At 39.1% G+C, this 26,703-nt stretch overlaps 1 pseudogene across 1 annotated transcript; it reads left to right on the plus strand.

Annotated features, from left to right (window-relative positions):
- Positions 1-24,641: 24,641 nt before the first annotated feature.
- Positions 24,642-25,232, plus strand: LOC309855515 (cell division control protein 42 homolog pseudogene; annotated as a pseudogene). Its single transcript has one exon. The product of its transcript is annotated as a cell division control protein 42 homolog pseudogene (transcript).
- Positions 25,233-26,703: the final 1,471 nt, after the last annotated feature.

Raw genomic sequence — 26,703 nt, forward strand, 5'->3', positions numbered from 1 at the left:
AAAATATAAGAACATATAATGAGTAATTATATACCAACAAATTAAGCAATCTGGACAAAATTGATACATTCCTAAAAATACATAAACTACAAAACTGAATCAAGAAGAATTAGAAAACCCATTATGAACAGACGCATAACTAGCAAGGAAATTGAAGAAGTAATCAAAATCACCCAACAAATAAGAGTCCAGAGCTGGATGGCTTCCCAGGAGAATGCTACCAAACATTTAAAGAATTAATACTTATTGGGTGCCTGGGTGGCTCAGTGGGTTAAAGCCTCTGCCTTCGGCTCAGGTCATGATCCCAGGGTCCTGGGATCGAGCCCCGCATTGGGCTCTCTGCTCAGGAGGGAGCCTGCTTCCCCCTTCTCTCTGCCTGCCTCTCTGCTTGCTTACAATCTCTGTCAAATAAATAAAATCTTTTTTAAAAAATGAATTAATACTGATTATTCTGAAACTGTCTCAAAAATTAGAAATAGAAGGGAAAACTACCAAACTCATTCCATGAGGCCAGCATTACCTTGATCCCACAGCCAGATCAAGACACCACTGAAGAGAATTATAGTCTACTATCCCTGATGATCATGGACACAAAAATTTTCACCAAGATTTTAGCTAATAGGATCTAAAGGTACATTAAAAGGATTATAAACCAAGACAAAGTAGAATTTATTGCTAGGCTGTAAGGGTGGTTCAACATCTGCAAATCAATCAATATGATACAGTATCTTAATAAAAGATAAGACAAGAACATATGATCCTCTTAATAGATACAAAAAGAAAGCATTTGACAAAATACAGCATCCTTTCTTGATTAAAAACTTCACATATAAGGATAGAGGGAGCATACCTCCAAATCATAAAAACCACGTGTGAAAGACCCACTGTGAATATCATCCTCAATGGGGGAAGATTGAGAGCTTTTCCGCGAAGGTCAGGAGCATGACAGGGATGTCCACTCTCACAACTGTTGTTCAACATAGTACTGGAAGTCCCAGCCTCAGCAATCAGATAACAAAAAGAAATAAAATGCAACTAAATAGGCAAAGAAGAAGCCAAACTTCAATTCTTTGCAGATGACATGATACTCAAAGGAAACCCAAAGACTCCACCCAAAAGTTTCTAGAACTGATACAGGAATTCACCAAAGTGGCAGGATACAAAATCAGTGGAGAGATGTCAGTTGCATTTCTATACACTTACAATGGGACAGAAAAAAGAGAAATCAAGGAATCCATACCATTTACAACTGCACCCAAAACCATAAGATACCTAGGAATAAACCTAACCAAAGAGGCAAAGTAACTGAACTCAGAAAACTATAAAACACTCATTAAAGAAATTGAGGAAGACACAGCAAGATGGAAAAATGTTCCATGCTCATAGACTGGAAAAAATATATTGTTAAAATGTCTATACTACCCAGAGAAATATATACATTCAATGCAATCCTTGTCAAAATACCATCTACTTTTTTTATAGAGCGGGAACAAATAATCCAAAAATTTGTATGGTAGGAGAAAAGACCCTGAATAGCCAAAGGAATGTTGAAAAAGAAAACCAAAGCTGGTGGCATCACAATTCTGGACTTCAAGCTCTATTACAAAGCTGTAATCATCAAGACAGTATGGTGATAACACAAAAACAGCCACATAGATCAATGGAACAGAATAGAGAACCAAGAATTGTACCCTCAACTCCATGGTCAACTAATCTTAGACAAAGCAGAAAAGAATAAACAATGGAAAAAAAGATAGAGTCTTCAACAAATGGTGTTGGGAAAATTGGACAGCCACATGCAGAAGAATGAAACTGGACCATTCCGTTACACCGCACAGAAAAATAGACTCAAAATGGATGAAAGACCTTAATGTGAGAGAGGTATCCATCAAAATCCTAGAGGAGAATACAGTCAGCAACATTTTTGGCTTTGGCTGCAGCAATTTCTTGCTAGATATGTTTCCAAAGACAAGGGAAACAAAGGCAAAAATGAACTATTGGGACTTCAAGATAAAAAGCTTTTGCACAGCAAAGGAAACAGTCAACAAAACTAAAAGGCAACCATGGAATGTGAGAAGATACTTGCAAATGTCTTACCAGGTAAAGGGACAATATCCAAAATCTAGAAAGAACTTATCAAACTCAGCATTCAAAGAACAAATAATCCAAACAAGATATGGGCAGATGACAAACATTTCTCCAAAGAAGGCATACAAATGCCAACAGACATGAATGCTCTGGACAAAGAATGACAAAGAATGTCCAACATAACTCTGTATCAGGGAAATACAAATCAAAACCACAATGTAATACCACCTCACACCAGTCAGAACCACTAAAATTAACAAGTCAGGAAATGACAGATGTTGATGAGGATGCAAAGACAGGGGAACCATTCCTCTTACACAGTTAGTAGGAGTGCAAGCTGGTGCAGCCACTCTGGAAAACAGTATGGAAGCTCCTTAAAAAGTTGAAAATAGAGCTACTTTATGACCCAGCATTTGCATTACTGGTTATTTGCCCCAAAGATATAAATGTAGTGATCCTAAGGGACACCTACACCACAAAGTTCATAGCAGCAATGTCCACAATAGCCAAACTATGGAAAGAGCCCAGATGTCTATCAACAGATGAATGGAACAACATGGATGGATCTAGAGAGTTTTAGGTGAAGCAAAGTAAGTCAGTCAGAGAAAGACAAATACCATGTGATTTCAGTCACATGTGGAAATTAAAAACAAAACAGATGAACATAGGGGAAGGGAAGGAAAAATAAAATAAGATAAAAACAGAGTGGGAGGCAAACCATAAGAAACTCTACAGTTAAGGAAGACACTGATTGTTGTTGGAGGGCAGGTAGGTAGGGGCAATGTGCTAAATGGGTGATAGGAATTAAAGATGGCACTTGTTGGGATGAGCACTGGGTGTTATATATAAGGGATGAATCACTAAATTCTGCTCTTGAAACCAATACTACACTGCATGCTAACTAACTTCAATTTAAATAAAATAAATTAAAAATGAGTTAATTAAGAATGCCTCTTGAGAAAACTGTGAAAAACACCTAAAGGTAAATATTAATACAGCTAGTGCAGCCCATTAAAAAAAAAAAAAGAGTTTTAAATAATTAAAAATTTTTTAAAATAAAAATAGCAGATGTAACAACAGAATCAAGTTCTCCATTATTTGCATAAATAGATAACTTTCATAAAGCCTGAGTGATGAAAAAACAGAAAGAGCAAATACAAATGTATCAACACCAAGAAAGAGAAATAATATACCCACAGAGAGAAAGAAGATTAGAAATTAGAAAAATTATGAGAAATTATTGTATACTATTCTCTGGTAATATAAATAGAAATCTTGAAGAAATGGAAAATTTTATGGAAACATAAGAATATAAGAAGTCGTAAAATTGACTGAAAAAGGCATAGGAAACTTAAACAAACAAATACCGCCAAAATTAATGCCACCTGATTCAGTTGGTTTTGCAGTACTCACTCCAACATTGTTGAAACTATTTCAGTTCATAAAAAAGAAATCTCCTAGTTTATTATAAAAGTTAACAATTAATATCAAAACCTGATAAAATACAAAAAAAAAAAAAAACCTATAATTGGAATTGACTTAAGAATATAGGTACAGGGATTCCTGGTTGGCTCAGTTAAGTTTCTGTCTTCAGCTCAGATCATTGATTCCAGAATCCTGGGATCGAGTCCTGAATTCAGGCCCTTGCTCCTCCTCTGCCTGCCTCACGCCCCTGCTTTTGCACTCTCTCTCTTTATGACAAATAAACAAATAAAATCTTTTTTTAAAAAGAATATATGTACAAAAATTATAAACAAATATTAGACAAATAAATATAATAGTATTTTAAAATTCTGAACAGGAAAAGTTTATTCCAAAATTCTCATATGAGGAAATTATCAATGTGAAAATTATTTCAAAAAAAAGAAACAAAACCCACGCTGACATATTCCAGGAAAGCATTTAGTAGCTATTTCAAACAGAAACTCTAAGTAAAATAGGGACAAAAGAAAAATAAATAACATTTATATGCTTATCAAAAACATTGTACTTAAGGGTGAAATATAAAAGCCATTATTATTAAAATAAAGAAATACTTTCCTCTCTTGACTTCCAACAAATGTTGCCCTTTTTTTTTTCCTTTTTGTATTCAGAATTGATTTGGAGATGAAGTACCTTATAAAGCATGTCTGTAAGAAGTCTTGATCCCTCTAGGGCCTCCATGTGCTCTAGGACAGGAATTTAAAAGATTCTTTGAACTCAATGGTCTTTCCTTAGTCTTCTTTGCTGGCTCTTTTATTTCTTCCTGATGTCCTAAACTTTAGAATCTCATTTGACTCAGGTCTTAACCTCTATTCTATTCTCTCTGCACATTTACTTGATATTCACAGTTTACTTGATATCACATTTACTTGATATTCATAACTTTCAATATCATCATTATTTATTGCCATATTTCTATCTCTAGGCTAGACCTCAGCCCTCAATCACGAACTAATATGTCCAACTGCCTATGGCCGTCTCTACTTAGATGCCAAATATAGACATATGTCAAATGTAACATGTCCAAAACGAGACTCCTGACCTTTTCCTTTCCACAAATCTCTCTCCCCATGTTCTCTTCCATCTCGGTGAATGGCAACTAAACCTATTCAGTTCTAGCCAAAAGCCTTAGATTCATCCTTACTTCCTCCTTTTCTCTTATACCCTCACAAGCTGTCTACAAATCTTGCCTCTTTTGCTGTCACTTAGAATGTGACCACTTTTGATACCCACACTACTGTTATCTTTGCTCAGGTCCAAGCCATCAACATGCTGGGTCTACATGTTTGCAATAACCTCCAATTTGAGCTCTTGCTTCCATTTTTTCCCTCTAGAGTCTAGTCTCAACATAACAGCCAAAGTGACCCATATAAGATATGTTTAAAAAAACTTCAATAGTTACATATTTTGGTTAGAGTAAAAATCATATTCTTATTATGGCATACATACTTCTGCACAGGGAGGATCTGGTTCTCCATGTAATGAGCCTTCTTAATTCTCTGACTGTATCTTCTACCACTTTCTCTGTTTTGTGCTCTGTTCCAATCACACAGGCATTCTTGCAGTCCATTAAATACACTCCTGTCTCAGAGCCTTTACATTGACTGGGGGTTTTTGTTTTTGGTTTTGGGGTTTTTTTCTGTTTATAATGTTCTTGCTCCAGATATTTCCATGGCACACCCCTCACTTACTTCTAGTCTGCTCAAATGTCACTTTCTCAGCAAAGCCAACACTAACCATCCTATATAGAATTGCATATCTTCCATCCCACTCTTGGCATTCTTATTTTATTATGTTCTATAACCTACTCTCTTTTTAATATGGAAGTATATAAAATTTACTTTTATTTTATTTATAATCTCCTCAACCCCTAAGAAAACAATAGGTCATAATTTTCATGACAGTAGGGATTTTTCCTATGTAGTTCACTGATGATTTTATTGACACTCAGTAAAAACACTCTGAATCAAAGAATAATGCCTTCTTTCCAAGAGTTATTAAACATTGTTTGATAGTCCTAGCTAATGCAATAAGACAAGAAAATAAAATAAGTGCACATGGAACATTCTCCAGAATAGATCACATCCTCGGTCCTAAATCAGGACTCAGCTGGTATCAAAAGATTGGGATCATTCCCTGCATATTTTCAGACCACAATGCTCTGAAGCTAGAACTCAACCACAAGAGGAAGTTTGGAAAGAACCCAAATACATGGAGACTAAACAGCATCCTTCTGAAAAATGAATGGATCAACTGGGAAATTAAAGAAGAATTGAAAAAAATCATGGAAACAAATGATAATGAAAATACAATGGTTCAAAATCTGTGGGACACAACAAAGGCAGTCCTGAGAGGAAAATATATAGCCGTACAAGCCTTTCTCAAGAAACAAGAAAGGTCTCAGGTACACAACCTAACCCTACACCTAAAGGAGCTGGAGAAAGAACAAGAAAGAAACCCTAAGCCCAGCAGGAGAAGAGAAATCATAAAGATCAGAACAGAAATCAATGAAATAGAAACCAAAAAAACAATAGAACAAATCAACGAAGCTAGGAGCTGGTTCTTTGAAAGAATTAATAAAATTGATAAACCCCTGGCCAGACTTATCAAAAAGAAAAGAGAAAGGACCCAAATAAATAAAATTATGAATGAAAGAGGAGAGATCACAACTAACACCAAAGAAATACAAACTATTATAAGAACATACTATGAGCAACTCTACGCCAACAAATTTGACAATCTGGAAGAAATGGATGCATTCCTAGAAACATATAAACTACCACAACTGAACCAGGAAGAAATAGAAAACCTGAACAGATCCATAAGCAGTAAGGAGATTGAAACAGTCATTAAAAATCTCCAAACAGGGCGCCTGGGTGGCTCAGTGGGTTAAAGCCGCTGCCTTCGGCTCAGGTCATGTCTCAGGGTCCTGGGATCAAGACCCACATCAGGCTCTCTGCTTCTCTCTCTCTCTCTGCCTGCTTCTCCATCTACTTGTGATCTCTCTCTGTCAAATAAATAAATTTTTAAAAAAAATCTCCAAACAAACAAAAGCCCAGGACCAGATGGCTTCCCGGGGGAATTCTACCAAACATTTAAAGAAGAACTAATTCCTATTCTCCTGAAACTGTTCCAAAAAATAGAAATGGAAGGAAAACTTCCAAACTCATTTTATGAGGCCAGCATCACCTTGATCCCAAAACCAGACAAGGATCCCATAAAAGAGAAAACTACAGACCAATATCCTTGATGAACACAGATGCGAAAATTCTCACCAAAATAATAGCCAATAGTATTCAACAGTACATTAAAAGGATTATTCACCACGACCAAGTGGGATTTATTCCAGGGCTGCAAGGTTGGTTCAACATCTGCAAATCAGTCAATGTGATACAACACATCAATAAAAGAAAGAACCAGAACCATATGATACTCTCAATAGATGCTGAAAAAGCATTTGACAAAGTACAGCATCCCTTCCTGATCAAAACTCTTCAAAGTGTAGGGATAGAGGGAACATACCTCAATATCATCAAAGCCATCTATGAAAAACCCACCGCAAATATCATTCTCAATGGAGAAAAACTGAAAGCTTTTCCGCTAAGGTCAGGAACATGGCACTGCTATACAACATAGTACTAGAAGTCCTAGCCTCAGCAATCAGACAACAAAAGGAAATTAAAGGCATCCAAATCAGCAAAGAAGAAGTCAAATTATCACTCTTTGCAGATGATATGATACTCTATGTGGAAAACCCAAAAGACTCCACTCCAAAACTGCTAGAACTTGTACAGGAATTCAGTAAACTGTCAGGATATAAAATCAATGCACAGAAATCAGTTGCATTTCTCTACACCAACAACAAGAGAGAAGAAAGAGAAATTAAGGAGTCAATCCCATATACAATTGCACCCCAAACCATAAGATACCTAGGAATAAACCTAACCAAAAAGGCTTGAGGAGAACATCAAAATCCTTGAGGAGAACACAGGCAGCAACCTCTTCGACCTCAGCCACAGCAACATCTTCCTAGGAACATCGCCAAAGGCAAGGGAAGCAAGGGCAAAAATGAAGTGTTGGGATTTCATCAAGATCAAAAGCTTTTGCACAGCAAAGGAAAGAAACAGTTAACAAAATCAAAAGACAACTGACAGAATGGGAGAAGATATTTGCAAATGACATATCAGATAAAGGACTAGTGTCCAAAATCTATGAAGAACTTAGCAAACTCAACACCCAAAGAACAAATAATCCAATCAAGAAATGGGCAGAGGACATGAACAGACATTTCTGCAAAGAACACATCCAGATGGCCAACAGACACATGAAAAAGTGCTCCATATCACTTGGCATCAGGGAAATACAAATCAAAACCACAATGAGATATCACCTCACACCAGTCAGAATGGCTAAAATCAACAAGTCAGGAAATGACAGATGCTGGCGAGGATGCGGAGAAAGGGGAACCCTCCTACACTGTTGGTGGGAAGGCAAGCTAGTGCAACCACTCTGGAAAACAGCATGGAGGTTCCTCAAAGTGTTGAAAATAGAACTGCCCTATGACCCAGCAATTGCACTACTGGATATTTACCCTAAAGATACAAACGTAGTGATCCAAAGGGGCACGTGCACCCGAATGTTTATAGCAGCAATGTCCACAATAGCCAAACTATGGAAAGAACCTAGATGTCCATCAACAGATGATGGATCAAGAAGATGTGGTATATATACACAATGAAATACTATGCAGCCATCAAAAGAAATTAAATCTTGCCATTTGTGACAACATGGATGGAACTAGAGCGTATCATGCTTAGTGAAATAAGTCAAGCGGAGAAAGACAGCTATCATGATCTCCCTGATATGAGGAAGTGGTGATGCAACATGGGGGCTTAAGTGGGTAGGAGAAGAATAAATGAAACCAGATGGGATTGGGAGGGAGACAAACAATAAGTGACTCTTAATATCACAAAACAAACTGAGGGTTGTTGGCTTGGGAGAAGGGGGGTGGGGTTATGGACATTGTGGGGGGTGTGCTTTGGTGAGTGCTGTGGGGTGTGTGGACCTGGTGATTCACGGACCTGTACCCCTGGGGATAAAAATGTATGTTTATAAAAAATTAAAAATTAAAAAAAAATAAAATAAATGGCATAATATTTTAAAATAAAAATACAGAATTATTCTTAATCATTATTAATATGAATATTGTAATATCTATTTGTCATATTGTGATCACTCTGCATCTTTAGGAACTCTGTAATGTTGAGTCTTGTTTCCTCAAGATAGAAACTAGAACTCAATTTCCTTAGTTTCACTGCAGCAATAATACAGGCACATGACTCAAATTCTAACTTCAAATGAACCTGTGTAATATTTTTATTTGAAATAGATGTTTATAAGGAAGCAAGCACAGCATGGAAGCCCTTTTTGGAAAGAGCTTCACAGTGTGGTGAAGTGATATACAAATTTCAGAGAAAGTAGTTGCTAAGATGTTGGTAGTAGAGTCCTACGGTCTGCAATAATAGGGTCAGTGTTGAGAGTCTGTGAAGTTTTGCATCTAAACAGTCAAATAGTATTTATGGTTAAATATCTTCCAAACCTGAGCCCACTTGGAAAGAGACTGTGATACCTGTGTAACAAGTTTTTAAAAATTCCTTTTCTGCTAGAAAGAGTTGGCCTTGTTTTTTGCAGCTGGGAAATTTGATCAATGCAAATATATATCAAGAAAACTCAAGATAATCTGTGTTCTTATGTGAACACAGAACATTTTCTAGGATAGACCATATCTAAGGCCACAAAACAAATCTTAGTAAATTCAAGAATACTGAAATGATATGAATTATCTTATTTATTTATTTATTTTGATTTAATTTCTTTTCAGTGTAACAAGAATTCATTGTTTATGCACCACACCCAGTGTTCCATGCAAACCATGCCCTCTCTAATACCCACCACCAGGCTCCCCCAACTTCCCACCACCTGCCCCTTCAAAACCCTCAGATTGTTTCTCAGAGTCCATAGTCTCTCATGATTCATCTCCTCCTCCAACTTCCCTCAACTCCATTCTCCTCTCCATCTCCCCATGTCCTCCGTGTTATTTCTTATACTCCACAAATAAGTGAAACCATATGATAATTGACTCTCTCTGCTTGACTTATTTCACTTAGCATAATCTCTTCCAGTCCCATCCATGTTGATACAAAAATTGGGTATTCATCCTTTCTGATGGAGGCATAATACTCCATAGTGTATATAGACCACATCTTCTTTATCTATTCGTCAGTTGAAGGGCATCTTGGTTCTTTCCACAGTTTGGCAACCATGACCATTGCTGCTATGAACATTGGGGTACAGATGGCTCTTCTTTTCACTACATCTGTATCTTTGGGGTAAATATGCAGTAGTGCAATTGCAGGGTCATAGGGAAGCTCTATTTTAAATTTCTTAAGGAATCTCCACACTATTCTCCAAATTGGCCGCACTGACTTGCATTCCTACCAACAGTGTAAGAGGGTTCCCCTTTCTCCACATCCTCTCCAACACATGTTGTTTCCTGTCTTGCTAATTTTGGCCATTCTAACTGGTCTAAGGTGGTATCTCAATGTGGTTTTAATTTGAATCTCCCTGATGGCTAATGATGAACATTTTTTCATGTGTCTGATAGCCATTTGTATGTTGAAGTATCTTATTTGACAAAAATGGTATGAAACCAGAAATCAATAACAAGGAAAAAAAACCCTGGAAAATCCACAAATACATGGAAATCAAACAAGACGCTCCTGTAGACGTATCTATTTTAATGCCAAATAGGCAAATACCACCATTAAAACTGCTGTCCTTCTAGATATTACAATGAATTATAAATTTGAAAAGTACCAATCACTCACAGATCAGCAGGCAAGAGAAGAAAATAAGTAAACAGAAAGTCTTTATTATATGGTATGGTGACTACTTACTCTCTCTTCTTCCTTTCCAAAATTCAAAAAAAAAAATTTTTTTCTCCATTCTCTGTTTCTACTTCCTTATCTCATAGCTTCTCCTCAGACCACTGCAGTCTGGATTTTATTTTATTCATCAGTACATTTCACCGAATTTTGCTGTTTTCTCTGTGCCTACACCAGTGCTTGGCACATGGTATGTTTTAAATAAAAATCTCCATTATCCCTTTATCTCCATTATCTCCATTAATCCCTTAATTGACAGAGTTCTGTGGGTTTTGTGCTAAGTCAACAATTTTTTCACTGTTTCTATTCTATTCTTTCAACCATCATATAAATGATAACATCTCACAAATCAAAATCTGCACCTTCAGTCCTCACTTCTCACCTGAGTTTCACACTCATATACCCAATTCTGTCTTCAAAGAAGAGCTGCCATACCCTTCATATCTATATGTCCTAAACTAAAGCCATCCTTTTCTCTCACTCAAGGCTTATTCTCCTTTATTATTTTTTTTAATTAATTTTTTATTTTTTATAAACATATATTTTTATACACAGGGGTACAGGTCTCAGCCGCAGCAACATCTTCCTAGGAACAACGCCAAAGGCAAGGGGAAGCAAGGGAAAAATTGAACTATTGGGATTTCATCAAGATCAAAAGCTTTGGGGCGCCTGGGTGGCTCAGTGGGTTGGGCCGCTGCCTCCGGCTCAGGTCATGATCTCAGGGTCCTGGGATCGAGTCCCACATCGGGCTCTTTGCTCAGCAGGGAGCCTGCTTCCTCCTCTCTCTCTCTCTGCCTGCCTCTCTGTCTACTTGTGATCTCTCTCTGTCAAATAAAAAAAAATAAAAAAAAAAAAGATCAAAAGCTTTTGCACAGCAAAGGAAACAGTTATTCTCCTTTATTTAATTGCTTTCTTAAAGACTTATTTTAGGAGAAATTCTGCTGGGTTAGGGTACTTGAATATAATAAAAAAAAAAAAAAAAAGAAAATAATTGTTCCTGGCCTCATTGGATTATCAGTGTAGTAGTAGACAGAGACAAATAAGAGATTACATGTGGTACAGTTAAGTTTTATGAACCAAAAATTACAAAGTCTATACAAGTGCATTGCAAAGTTTCTTACATGGTCTGCTGGGGATATCTGAGGAGGCTTCTTGAATGGGGTGATATTTAGGTCAAAAACTAGCTTGAATGGGGATTGTTTGTTGTGAGAAACAGAAATCCACCCAAATAATGATAAACACACACACACATACACACACACATAATTGGAAGCCCAAAGGAGAGTATCAAAGAACTTTTCTTAAATTGGGTATTCCAAAGGCAGAACCTGAGACAAAGTTGTGAATGCAAATAATTAATCTGGAAGGTAATCACAGGAAATACCAAGAAAGGGGAGGTGAAAGAGGAATGTGAACAAAGTTAGCAGGACATTCACTGCTGTGGGAAATTGGGGCTCATTCCTGAAAAACCCACCACAGATAACCTAAGAAAAGTGAAAGGACTCTCTGTATACTCAGGTGTCCACTAACTTCCATCAGATATTTGTTCAGTGCTGATCCTAGGAGACATTAATTCCCGCAACATTTAGGCCTAAATTCATGCTCCAACAGCCAGAAGCACCTAAGGCAAAAAGTCATGGTGCTTGCTATTAGAAGCAATTGAGTCATTGAGGATTGAGATGATGAATGCCCAGGAGATATGAATGGAATGGCCACACTATCTATTAAAGTGTGTCTTCTGCCCTACTCAGACCCATTTGTATCCCACATTAAGTTCACTCTGCTCTATCATTGATTCTTCAAGGTGGTGGCCAGTCATAGTATTCAAACATATATATAATGTTTTTCAAAGAGAGTTAGTTGGACATGCTACAGACTCTGCAGTTTGGCTGGTGCTAAAGCAATACTTTATCTTTTCTTTAACACCCACTGTAGACTTCTCTCATCCTTCCTTGGCCAACTATTCCTCTGGTCTAGGTTGCTTGCCTAATAGAATAAACCAGAACTTCATCTGTGAGGAATCTGAGACTCTATCATGCCTTTTCCATGGGAATGGCTGTTACATTTGTCCATTTATTTCTTTGTTTAGAGCACTAGACATGTAGGAATCCAGAGGCATCCTAGTGAATGCTTGAGTTTCAAAAGTATTTCTTCCCATCCCATTACACACCTACCATTCTATCTCTTCATGATAGCACAGTAAATTATACCTGTCTCTATAGTAATCTCTTTCTTTTTGTGTTGGCCAAGAAAGAAATTACATTAGTAATTACATTATTTACATTATATTAGTAAGTTTACTTTTTCTCTGACATCTTAGTCTGTCTTTTTTTAAATTTCTGTATTTCTTTTCATGAAAGTGGACTGTGGTTAGTAATGTATAGTTTTTCTGTAACTAAAAGGAAAAAAACAAGAGGATTAATGCTATGTCTAAGGTTCTTTTAAGCATACATACACACACACACACACACACACACACACACAAAATAAAAAACCAAAAACCAAACAAACAACAAAAAAATCCACGATTAGCTGTATAAAAAGTCCTAATAACATAGACAAGTAGTTCCAAAACCTGCTATGCATAGGATTCACCTGAGAGCATTTGTTAAAAATGCAGATTCATGTTAAAATATCATCCCTTGGTTTTTAAGAAAGAATCCTGGAGAGTTCTGATGAGCAGCTGGTAGAAGGTGGAGCAGCTCTGGCATTGAAAATGTTGCCTTGCCAGTGGCACCAAGGATTGCACAAGGGCATTGCTTATATCACTACCAAAGATACTTTGCATGTGGATTGTGAAGTCCTCTTGCTGCCCTTGGGCAAAATTCTTCCTCTCCCTGGGCCTCAGCTGCTGCTTATATGAAATGAAAGATTGGATTCTCTTCCAGCTTGGACATTCTACTTGTTCATAATCCAGCTGCAATACTCCCTTGTACCAAAACATGTCCTCCATTGTAGGACATCCTTTTGCCCAGAGTTGGTCCTTTTCAGAATCCTGAGGTGACACCTCTCTTTCAAATCCTGCATTCCCAGGTCATTGTCACTGAACCAGCCTGAATCCTACCTTCTGCCTGATTTAAAAAAAAAAAAAAAAAAAGATTTGGTAATCACACTTACTCCAAGGGAGTGGTCTCATCCTTCCTAAGGATACTTAGCTTGTTAAGAGGCCATCAGGCATGGGCAATGTTTAACCCAAATAAATCATTGGTAAAATTAAATACCTGTTTGGCTGATACACAAGATACTGGGAGGTAAGGGGTGATGGGGTTATGTTTATTTCAGACATACTCCATAAATTGACACCCATATTCCCTGCACATAAGGAAAACCTTACTTATCCATTAATCTTCCATCATCAATTAGTTAATTCTACTTTGAAGGGCTCAGAGTTCCTGTGCTCAGGGAACTTGAAGTCTAAGGGACAGACATATTTACAACATACATGACCATGGGAAGTAGGACCAAAATGCCCAAGAGAGACAGAAGTCCTCACAGAGGAGCCCACCTTTGTCTCCCTCTTGAAGGATGTAGACGAGGGTGTCAAGTGGGAGAAGTTGAGAAAAGGTGGGAGCTAGAGGATTTTACAAGGTGACAAGTTTTAACAGAAGTTCTGGCTGTTGTTTCATCAGATATCAGATGGAAGTTTCCCAAGGAGACTGTCTGCTCCAGTGTTCAGGTTCAATGTCTTTTCAGGGAGTTTTTCTTCTAGACTCTTCTCTCGAAAAGGGTAAACCAAATCATTAGTGACCATATATTACTTCCCTCCTACTGTAAGCTGATTTAATTATTTCTTTGAGAGGTCTCTGAGTCCCAAATCATTAAATAATTAGTGACCCAAAGGAGCACTGATTTAAGACTCATTTGCTACTTCCTAGACTATATCATGAAAAAGGCTCAATTTCCTAATACTTACCAGCCCTAGGGAAAAGACATCTCTATATTGTAATTGATTACTAAGGAGAACAAGAATCTTGAGAGTGACGTCTCTCCATTCAGCAGTGTGTCCATGGCTTTTCCGGGGAAAGGAGTGATGTGGAGATCTGATCTAGGCACCCAGTCATAGCTAATATCTGGATTCAGTTTGAGGAGCTAGTCCAGTTTTGCAACTTAACCCTTTTCACAGATGAGCAAGCTAATTCAGAAAACTGAAAGCACACTAGATGTAATATATTCTTCCCATTATATCACACTAACTGAAGGGTAAAGAATAATATAGATGACCTTTGTAGCATGTACTAATACTGGGATCATTCTTTGGAATCATCTATGAAACTTAAGAAAGCACAGAGGCCCAGATCCTACCCAGATTTATCCAGTTGGAGCATTCAGGAGTGGGAGCAAAGAATTTTTTTTGTTTTGTTTTAAGCTGTGAGGAGATTCTGATGAGTACCTCTGCTTAAGAACCAGTGCATTATCATACACTTTATTCAAACTTAAGTTACTTGGCTTCCTTGGTTCATGTGTTTGTTTGCCCTTTAAGTCAGTCCAGTTTCTGTTACACAGCATATATAAAGCTAACATTACAGTGTTTCACCAGGATTATTTTCCATGTGCACTTCAGCCAACTGTTTCTTCAGGATTGTAGTACTTCAGGAAGGCTGTAGGTACTGACTGTCCTGTCTATAACAGGCTGACAGGACAACGCTGTTGGATTCCAGGATGAAATCCTGAGCATGTGACTCTGTCCGAACAGACCGAGAAAGTAAGACTTCTCTTCTGACTGTAGGATGAGCACCTATTTCTGGAGCCTGTGGCTTCCAGAGGATCTACAGTGCCGCCTGCTGGAAGAACTTTTTATTTTATGCAACTTTAATAAATTGAATGTAGTGACCTTGCAAAAACAAATATACAAAAGACATTGGCCAACCCCATTCTCTTGCCTACATATAGTAGGCAAATGGGAGGTCAGCCTATAAAAAAAATTCTGCCAAAAGAAGAAAGGAGTGGAGAGAGAGAGGTAGGAAGGCAGGAAAATGGATTATTGCTCTCCATCTAGGTACCACTATGTTAACTGTTCTATACATATTATCTCTAAAGCCAGTGCACAGCTAGGCAGCTTTATGACATAGCTAGGAATAGTAGTACAAGTATTTTATGGAAAATATATGCCCATTAAACAGAAACAGCAAAAGTGAGATGATAGAACCCACAGGCCCACTTCACAATGAATAAATATTATATTGTAGGCCAACAAGAGGCTCTTAGCCAAGATCTCTGATCAATAAGTCTTGTTTAAAATAAGTACAAGGAAGTTATCCTGCTCTAGGAACTAATCCATATAAAAACAAAAAATGGTGGGCTTAAAAGGTTTTGAGGAGGGAAAGAGGAAAGCCTCTATTTCCCAGGGGTGGCCTGGCAAGTAAAGACATAGCTATTTTATACCTAGGAAAGTTTTGATCTTAGGATAAGCCAGAAACCTGCTCCAAAATGAAAAAAAATTCAAGGAAGAATATCTTATTACCGACATTATTTAGAATTGCCGAACATGTCAAAAACAAAAAGCAACCTAACTTTTAGTCAGTTTTATAATTACTTTAAAATTCTCTACAGACAAATATATCTTCTTTTGTCTACACACAAGGCTGACCTTGGTACATCATTGGCTGGACATAGTAAAAATACGTTGATAGGAAGTTTAACAGTATCTAAAGCCCTGTCTCATACCCATTTTTAATTTGGTCTTTGCAACAGCCTTTTGGATAAGCAGAAGTAGCTAAACAATTATGGAAATGAGCAAGGGCATGTGACTTTTATCCTAAGCCATGCACCTCCTATAAGAGCTAGGACTTATCCCTATCTTTTGACCCTTTATCTAAAAGCTTTCTTCTTGGACACCTTGGTTCTAGGGCTGGCTTTGCCCTAGACAAACCTGGGTCAAGTCACTTTACTTCTCTTGGACTCAGTTTTCTCATCCATTCAAAAGGAAAGGGTTGGACCAAGTGATTTTTTAAGGTGCTGTTTTGTTCTGGGATTCTACAAATAGGACCTTGGAGCCATGTGCAGGTGCACATTAACCGTGAGCTGGGAACAAGAGAGAAGGGTCAGGAAGTAGCAAAGCAGAAGTAAGGGCAAGTGTGGAACATCACAAACACCAACTCCTTCATTTGGCCCCAGAGCAGCAAAGCACCATCTTGCAAAAATAACGCAGTTTGCCCCCAAAACTGGAGAATGATGCTAAGTAAACATGCTTAGAACTCACATTTATTAGTTAATATATGTGGATATGTGAGTCTATGTACACCTACACACACACACACACACACACACACATGCACAACCTACACATGCGCAGGTGTGTACACCTACACACACACACACACACACATGCACAACCTACACATGTGCAGGTGTGTACACCTACACACACACACACACACAACAAAAGTACCAAGATTCTTTTCACATACTATGTGACACTCATTTTGGATGTTCCACAGTTCTGACCACTAGACACTGGGCTGAAAGTTTGAGGCTCCCCACAGTCTGATTCCATTGTGTGTGTGACCTAATCAGCACACACATGATCCAGGCACTCGGTCTCTAGCATAAAGCTTCACCATGCCTGGACGCAATAGGAAGCTCTGCCATTGGGTTATTGAGCTTTAATTATCTGCCTTTGTGAAGTGTTACGACTTCATGTTGGCTTGTGAGCTGAGCAAGTATAAGGGTGTGCTGGGCAGGAAGAAGAGAGGCGAATAGTAAGGAAGCATATGGAAGGCAAGCAGACAGGAAACAGTGCATGGTCCAGGCACCCTCTTAATTCCTGCATCTGATTATGTATGTATGTCTATGTGAGAGAGCTTAAGCCAGATCAAAGAGCCAGAGCATAGGTGCCCGAGAATGAACTCCATAAAGAGATACGGTGCAACTCCATGCACAGTCTCCCTGGAATCTATCCCTGAGTCTAGGATGGGAAGGGATAGGGAAGATAGCCGGCAGAGAGGTCTGGGGGACCCATCACACCGTCAAAGTCCAACCTGCTCTAAACCAGAGATGCCAGTTACTCTACGTACATATCTTGTGGGATATCAGGAGCCATGCCATGCCAGCAAGACAGAAAGGTAGCACAACAGATACCAGAGAGGCATGACTACTTAGAATGACCCCTATTCCCAAACATTCACAAGGACCAAGGGGGTAAAGGACTTTTCCAGCTTCCCCACCAAGAGTTAAATGTGAGAATGGTCTCACTAGGTGAGGGGCAGCCCCTACCCATGAAAACAGGTACAGGATATCTGAGGGCAGGTGCACAGAAGGGAATAATCCATGCAAAAGGCAGTGCGACTCAGCATCTACGCATGGTGAGACTGGTCCCCAGCTCAGGGATGTGTAGGAATAGCCTTGGCTACAGTGGGGATGCAGCCCACAGTGGGGATGTTTGCCTTGCAGGAAGGCAAGTCCTACTGAATAAGCCAAAAGAGCCGAATGCCGAAAGATAAGCATGCTTAAGCTAACTCTGCATCTGTGAGCAGCATTCTGGCACCTGGTATTCAACCCTAATTATGGGATATGGGGTAAACTAAGTCACCTCTTGGGACTTCCAGAGCACTCATAGCTATGTCCAATTCCACACTGCTTTGAGACCCATTTTTGTGCTCCACCCAAGACAGATGCATGGCAATCCTGAACCTTGCCTTCCTCAGGTGGGGCCAGGAAGTATGTGGATAGACACACCCAAGAAACTTGATTCCCTCAGAGGTCCTGGCTACCCCACCAGCACTGGGCTACCAGGGCTCTTACTCGAATGGCCTTTCCCCAGCAACCCCAGGAGTGCAGTAACAGGATGCCTGGTTCCAGGGAAGGTAACAGGCAAGGCTGTCCTCTCCCCTGTGCCCACAACTCAGTCCATCTGGGATGTCTGAGGCCAGAAAATGCATGTGGAGGGCATCACTCTTGCATTGGTAATCCTGAGGTGGGAGCCAGGTTCTCTGGCTTCAGCCCCATTGTCAGGTCCAGGTAGGGATGGTTTGGGCCACATTTAGGGCTTATGGAGTTCCCTTGGGGGCAAAAGGGTCCACCCTGCTCCCAGCCAGAACAGTTGGCCCCTCTGAAGCGTGATCCCAGCAGTACTAGGTGGGATGGTAGACACCTGGAAATCACCATTGCCAAACAGACCCCTTGTCCAATAAGGACAGGTGGGCCTGATGGGGTGTGCCAGAATGACCATTCAAACCTCTCTATCATCAAGGGGTCATATTGGCTCCTAACAGATTTCGGGAGTACCAGACTACCTCCCCTGCCAAACACTGGAGAGACACCTTGAGTCCATCTTGGGCAAAGGGTCACAACAGATCTCACTCACATGGGCTTCCCCTCTTGGCAACAGGTGTGCCTCTAGTGCAGCACAAGCTAAGGGAAGACAACCTTCTGGGCTAAGACAGCCCTATTTTCCTAGGCCTAGAGGTGCTGGAAACCTGAAGGCAGGAGGTAGGCAGAGAGCAGATTGTACATGTGCCAGGCTCTCCAAACCTTGCAGCCAAGCTACATGGGCTCAGTTCCCAGGTAAGGCACCAGTAGGCCTTGGTTGGCTCCATACAACGGCTTGTGTGGAACTTCTGAGGCCTCCAGCTCTTGTCAGGTTTCAAAATGGAGGAAAAGCTGAGCATTTCCAGGGAAGATGGCAGACTAGGAGAATCCTAAGTTTACTTCTTCCAATGAATACAAGTAGATAACACCCACATCTGTGTAAATAATTCAGAAAATAGCCCAAAGCCTGGCAGAACACTCACCATAGCTACATGCAGAGAAGAGGTCACATCGTAAAGAGCAGGAACAGTTGAGATTTGGTTGTGAACTGACACCCTAGACTCTCCCCAAGAGGAAGGGAAGTCATAAACATGGAAAAGGAGGAGAAACAGGCCCCATCTCAGACACCCCAGGCACCGTGGACCTCCACTGGGAAGATGAATCCCCATATCACTTGGCTTTGAAAACCACAGGGACTGAACTTCATGAGTTCTTATAATCAGTCAGGCTTAATACCTGAACTTTAAAAATCAGTGGGCTCCAGGAGAGTGGGAAGGGATAGGAAACTGAGTCCCCACCTTTAAAGAGTCAACACAAGAAACAGTCCCACTGATAACAACATAAGCAGTGGTTTGAAAATCATGGGTGTATGGAAAGGAAATTTATTTAATAATTACAGAATGTATGATGGAAGGGCAGGGATCATTAGGACACTTCCCCACATTGTTCTTCAGACCTGTCCCCTTCAAACTGCCACAGGCAGGAGTCCATTTAAAGAAATGCCACAAGCATGGAATTGTGCAAGCATTCCTGATAGGGGCCACCAACACTCTAGAGGGACTCCTGCCCCAGGGAGAGGGAAAGATAACCACACACAGCAGTTGGACTGCTACCCTAGCACTGGGATAGGGGAGAGGAAAGCATCTGGTCTGATTACTGGCTTTACCCATCAATGAAAGCCTCTCAGGAGACAACAGAGTGACAGTGCCCTGCAGTTTGGTGCCACTGCAGCTCTAGCAAGTGCCTGCTCTGATCCAACTCAAGCACAAAGTGACTCCAGACTGACCCACTAACAACAGAGGAACCAAACCCTGTCCACAACGGGCAAAGTGAACCATTGTGGATGACTAAACTGAGGGCAAATGTGGCACTACCACAACTGTAGGGTGCATGCAACACACATCAGAGATACCCCTGAAACACCAGTTTCTCGTGAACAGGAGACATTACCCTGTAGGGCACTACAGAACCTCTTCTTCATAAGTCCACTACTTTCAAGAGCAGTATGCAGCTGACTTGACTTTCCTATCACATAGAAAGAGACTTGGAGAGTTGGACAAAATGATGATAATACCTCCCAATGAAAGAACAGGACAAAATCACAACAAGAGAGCTAAATGAACTAGAGATAAGTAGCATACTGATAGAGAATTTAATGAAGTGATCATAAAGCTATTCACTGGATGTGAGGAGAGAGTGGAAGAATTTAGTGGGCCTTCAACAATGACATAGAAGACCAAAAAAAAGAACCAATCAGAGATGAAGAGGTCAATAAAAATTATTTATTAAAAATAAACCAAAGGATTTATAAAGAATAGACTACAGGAAGCAGGAGAATGGATTAGCAACCTGAGAGACAGAGTAATGGAAACCAATCAACCTGAACAGGAGAAAGAAAAAAAGAATATTAAAAACTGAGAATAGATTAAGGTAACTCAGCAACAGGATCAAGCATAATATTTGCATTATAGGAAGTCCAGAAAAAAAAAAAAAAAAAAAAAAAAAACAGAAAAAAGGGGGGGGGCAGAACATTTATTTGAAGAAATAATAGCTGAAAACTTCTTGAATCTGGGGAAGGACAGAAATCCAGATCCAGGAGGCACAGAAGGCCCTGAAGAAAATCAACCCAAGGAGATCCACACCAAGACACATAGTAATTAAAATGGCAAAAATTAGTAATAAAAAGATCATTTTTAAAGCAGCATGGGAAAAGAAAGCAGTTACATGCAAGGAGGGCCATGTGTATCAGTTGATTTTTTAGCCAAAACTTTGCAGACCAGAAGGGAATGGCATGACATATTCAAGGTGCTGAAATAAGAAAACCTGCAACCAAGAATATTTTATCCAGCAAGGTTATCCTTCAGAATAGAAGAAGATAAACAAAAATTAAAGTTTTTATGATAAATAAAAATTAAAGGAATTAATCACCACTAAACCAGCCTTCCAGGAAATGTTAAAGGGGATTCTTAGAGTGGAAAGGAAAGACCATAAGCAAGAATAAGAAAAGCAGGAAGCACAAAAGCAGTAAAATTAAGAATATCTATAAAAATCAGTCAAGGTATTCACAAAATAAAAAGATGTAAAGTATGACAACACATACATATAATGGGGGGGATGAGAAGTCAACATCTAGAGCTTTTAGAGTGGGTTCAAACTTAAGCAACCATCAACTTAATTTAGACTACTACACTCATAAGATGATACATATAAACCTAATGGTAACCACAAATCAAAATCTGGGACTAGTACTGCAAAAAGAGAAAGGAATCCAAGTATATCACTAAAGAAAGCCAATCAACCCTGAGAAAGGAGAGCAAGCAACAGAGAAGTAAGGAACAGAGAAGAGAGAGTAAGGAACAGAGAAGAACTCCAAAAAGCAACCATAAAACAAATAACAAAATAACAATAAATGCATACCCAAATAATTACAATGAATGTGAACAGACTAGATGCTCCAATCAAAAGACAAAGGATGACTGAATAAATAAACAAGCAAGACCCATCTCTATGCTGCCTACAAGAGACTCATTTCAGACTTAAAGATACATATAAATTGAAAATAAAGGGGTGGAAAAGTATTTATCATTAAAACAGAAGTCAAAATAAAGAGAGGGTAGCAATATTTATATCAGACAAAATAGACTATAAAATGAAAGCTGTAAGAAGAACAGAGAAGGACACTACATAATCATAAAAGGAACAATTCAACAAGAAATATAAAAATTAAACTATTTATGCACCCTACATGAGAACACCCAAATACATAAAGTTGCTATTAACAAACATAAATTGATAGAAATACAATAATAGTAGGGGACATGAACACCCCATCCCTTACATCAATGGATAGATCATCTGAAAAGAAAATCAACAAGAAAACAGTGGCTCTGAATGACACATTGGACCACATGGATCTAACAGATTTATTAAAAACATTCCATCCTGAAATAGCAGAATACACATTCATTCCAAATGCACATGAAACATTCTCCAGAATAGATCACATGTTAGGCCACAAAACAAGTCTCAACAAATTCTAAAATACTTAAGTCATACCATCTATCTTTTCTGACAACAACACTATGAAACTAAAAATCAGCCACAAGAAAAAATCTGGGAAGAACACAAATGAAAGTTAAATAACATGCTACTAAACAATGAATGGGTCAACCAAGAAATCAAAAGGAAATTTTTAAAAAATATATGGAGACAGATGAAAATGAAAATACAATATTCTAAAATCTTTGATGTAGCAAAGCTGTTCTAAGAGGGATGTATATAGCAATATAGGCCTACCTAGGAAGCAAGAAAAATCTCAAATATACAACCCAACCTAATGGCTGCTAGAAAAAGAAGACCAAACAAAACCCCAAACCAGTAAAAGGAAGAAAATAATCAGAATTAGAGCAGAAATAAATGAAATAAAAACTAAAAAGTAATAGAACAGATCAATAAAATCAGGAGTTAGTTCTTTGAAAAAATCAACAAAATTGAGAAATTTATAGTCAGACTTATAAAAAAAAGAAGGAAGGAAGAATGGAGAAAGAAAGAAGAGAGGTCTCAAATAAGCAAAATCAGAAATGAAAGAGGAGCAAAAACAACTAACACCACAGAAACACAAAGGATTATAGGAGAGTATAATGAAAGATTGTATGCCAACAAATTGAAAAATCTAGAAGAAATGAATCAATTCCTAGAAACAACAAAAACTCCCAAAACTAATTTGGGAAGAAATATAAAATTTGAACAGACTGACAAGCAGCAATGAAATGGAATCAATAATCAACAAACCAAAGTCTGGGACCAAAAGGCTTCACAAGTGAATTAAACCAAACATTTGTTTGTTTGTTTGTTTGTTTGTTGTTTGTTCAACTAGTCTCCATGTCCGCTGTGGGGCTTGAACTCATGACCCTGAGATCAAGAGTCTCATGCTCTATGGGCTGAGTGAGCCAGGCACCGCAATTCTACCAAACATTCAAAGAAGAGTCAATACCTAGTTTTCTCATACCATTCCAAAAAATAGATGAGGAAGGAAAGCTTCCAAATTCATTTTATGAGGCCAGCATTACCCTGATACCAAAGCCAGTTAAAGACACTACAAAAAAAGAGAACAACAGACCAATATTCCTGACAAATATATAGAGGAAAAAATTATCAAAAAATTATAAAATTAAATCCAAAAATATATTAGAAATAATTCTCCACAGTAGAGTGGGGTTTATTCCTGGGATACAAGTGTGGTTTAATATTCAACATGATACACTGCATCAGCTAGAGAAAGGATAAAAGCCATATGATCATTTCATTAGATGCAGAAAAGCATCTGACAAAGTACAACATCCATTCATGATAAAAAAAAAAAAAACTTCAACCAATTAAGTTTAGAGAAAGCATACCTAAACATAATAAGGCCATATATGAAAAATTCACTGCAACCATGATACTCAATGGGGAAAAACAGAGCTTTTCCCATAGGATCAGGAATAAGACAAGGATGTCCACTCTTACCACTTTTATTCCTCATAGAACTGGAAGTCCCAGCCACAGCAATCAGACAAGAAAAAGAAAGAAAATTCACCCGGGGGCACTTGGTGGCTCAGTAGGTTAAAGCCTCTGCCTTCAGCTCAGGTCACGATCCCAGGGTCCTGGAGATTGAGCCCTGCATCGGGCTCTCTGCTCAGCAGGAAGCCTGTTCTTCCTCTCCCACTCCCCCTGCTTGTGTTCCCTCTCTTGCTGTCTCTCTCTCTCTCTCTCTGTCAAATAAATAAATAATATTTTTTAAAAAAAGAAATAAAATGCACCCAAATTCGTAAGAAAGAAACAAAAGTTTCACTATTTGCAGATGACATGATATTTTATATAGAAAACCCTGACTCCACCAAAATACGATTAGAGCTGATAAATGAATTCAGTATGATTCAGTGAGGATACAAAGTCAATACAAAGACATCTACTGCATATCTATACACTAATAATGAAGTAGCAGAATGAGAAATTAATAGAACAATCCCATTTACAATTGCACCAAAAATAAATACCTATGAATTAACAAGAGAGGGGAAAGACCCATACTCTGAAAACAATAAAACACTGATGAAAGTAGTTGAAGATGACACAAACAAATGGAAAGATATTCCATGGTCATGGGCTGCAAGAACAAAGATTGTTAAAATCTATCCATACTATCCAAAGCAATCTACAGATTTAAAGCAATCCCTATCAAAATACAAACATCATTTTTCATAGAACTAGAAAAAATAATTCTAAAATTTGTATGGAACCATGAAAGACCCTGAATAGACGGAAATCTTGAAAAAGAAACACAAAACTGAGTGCTGCCAATGCCCTGGAGGAGAAGCTGAGGTCATTATCGAATTTGAAGTATTTTAAGTGGAAACAAAACTGTTCCAGCAATGCAGACAATTAAGTGTGTTGTTGTGGGCGATGATGCTGTTGGTAAGACATGTCTCCTGATATCCTACACAACAAACAAATTTCCATCTGACTATGTACCGACTGTTTTTGATAACTATGCATTGACAGTTTTGATTGGTGGAGAGTCATATATTCTTGGACCTTTTGATACTGCAGGGCAAGAGGATTATGACAGATTACAACTGCTGAGTTATCCACAAACAGATGTATTTCTAGTCTGTTTTTCAGTCATCTCTCCATCCTCATTTGAAAATGTGAAGCTGAGATAACTCATCATTGTCCAAAGACTCCTTTCTTGTTTGTTGGGACCCAAACTGATCTCCAAGATGACCCCTCTGTGATTGAGAAACTTGCCAAGAACAAACTGAAGCCTATCATTCCAGAGACTGCTGAAGAGCCCATGACCTGAAGGCGGTCAAGTACATGGAGTGTTCTGCACTCTCACAGAAAGGCCTCAAGGATGTATTTGACGAAGCAGTATTGGCTGCCCTGCAGCCCGCGGGACCGGAGTACAGCCGCAGGTGTGTGCTGCTATGAAAATCTCTCCAGAGCCCTTTCCACACAGCTGGTGTCAGCGCCATACTAAAAGCAATGCTAAATCAAACTAAAGATTAAAGATTAAAATTCATTTTTGCAATAATGACAAATGCCCTGTACCTACCCACATGCGCTCGTGTGAGACAAGGCCCCTTCCTCCCTCAGTACTAGTTAATTTGAGTACTTGTGTATTGTCAGAAAAGTAATTAGTACTAGTTTTTGTTTTGTTGTTTCAAAAAAAATTTTGCTGGTTTTTTTGTTTTGTTTTTTGTTTAAAAGCAAGGCATGCTTGTGATGACTCTATAACAGATGAATTTGGATTATTGAAGCTGCTCCCGGGCTCCATCCACTCCGGAGAATGATCTGGGACATTTAGGGTTTTGTTTTGTTTTGTTTTGTTTTGTTTTTGTTTTTGCAGGAGCAGGGTGGGGTGTGGGGAGATGTTGGGACAATTGGCTCCTGCAACAGGAGAGACAACTATTTTATCAGCAAAAGCTATATAGTGGCCCTTTGAAGAATATCATCTTTCCTGTCAATCCCCGTGGCATCATTTGCTAACAACATGCTCTTGCAACAGGGACTTTTCCTTTGACTCTGGCCCCTGGACATCAGGCCTTGGTTGACTAAACTATCTCTCCCAAATCATATAAAGGTACACCTTGCTAAATTTGGACTTTAATCTTTAAGTTTTTCCTTGCCTGGAACAATAGTATAATTAATCTGTGATTGATTTGGACTTGTCATTTCTTTACTGGCTTAGTAAAAGACAGTATCCTGTACGTTACTGGTTTGTGAAATTCCCACAGTGAACCTGTATTAAATAAATTGCTAGGAACGATGAACACTTCGCTGAACATAACTTGCCACTAAAACAAAGCATCTGGGAATTATGACTGCCAAACCGGTGCCTAGCCCTGTATGAACAGTAGGGCCATATAGCGTCTGATAGTGACTACAATTCAAATGTCCTCATCAATGACACATGGGAAAGTCTACCCTAGGAAAATGGCCTGGTGGGTGAGGGAAGGCTCTATCTGAAGACCAAGGGATCCAGATGCCTGGAGGTAGGTTGGCGGAGTGTCTGTGCACATGCCAGACCTGGTGACTCAGCATCCATGCACCCTGGATCCAGCACTGACAGGGATGGACCTGCCCCCCCCCCCCCGGGGACTTTTGCAGGATTCACAGCAATGCCAAGGTTCATCCTTCTCCAAAATTCAGTTCCCTGTACCCTGATCTCAAGGAACTCCTTAGCCTTGCCATGCTGGGTACCACTGGGAATTCTACTGATAGAGACACCTGGGGAAACTGACCCCCCCCCCATGTATCCTGCCAGCACAGGTCACTAGAGTCTGACTCACAGACCTTCCCCACTCTGCATCAGGAGTGTAGTGCAGGGAACCACAGCTCTAGGAAGATAGCCTACAAGGCTGGGGTGGCGGAGCTGTTCACTTAGGCCTGGATACACGAG

Source organism: Mustela nivalis (genome assembly GCF_964662115.1).
Source record: "Mustela nivalis genome assembly, chromosome: 20".
Taxonomy (NCBI): Eukaryota; Metazoa; Chordata; class Mammalia; order Carnivora; family Mustelidae; genus Mustela; species Mustela nivalis.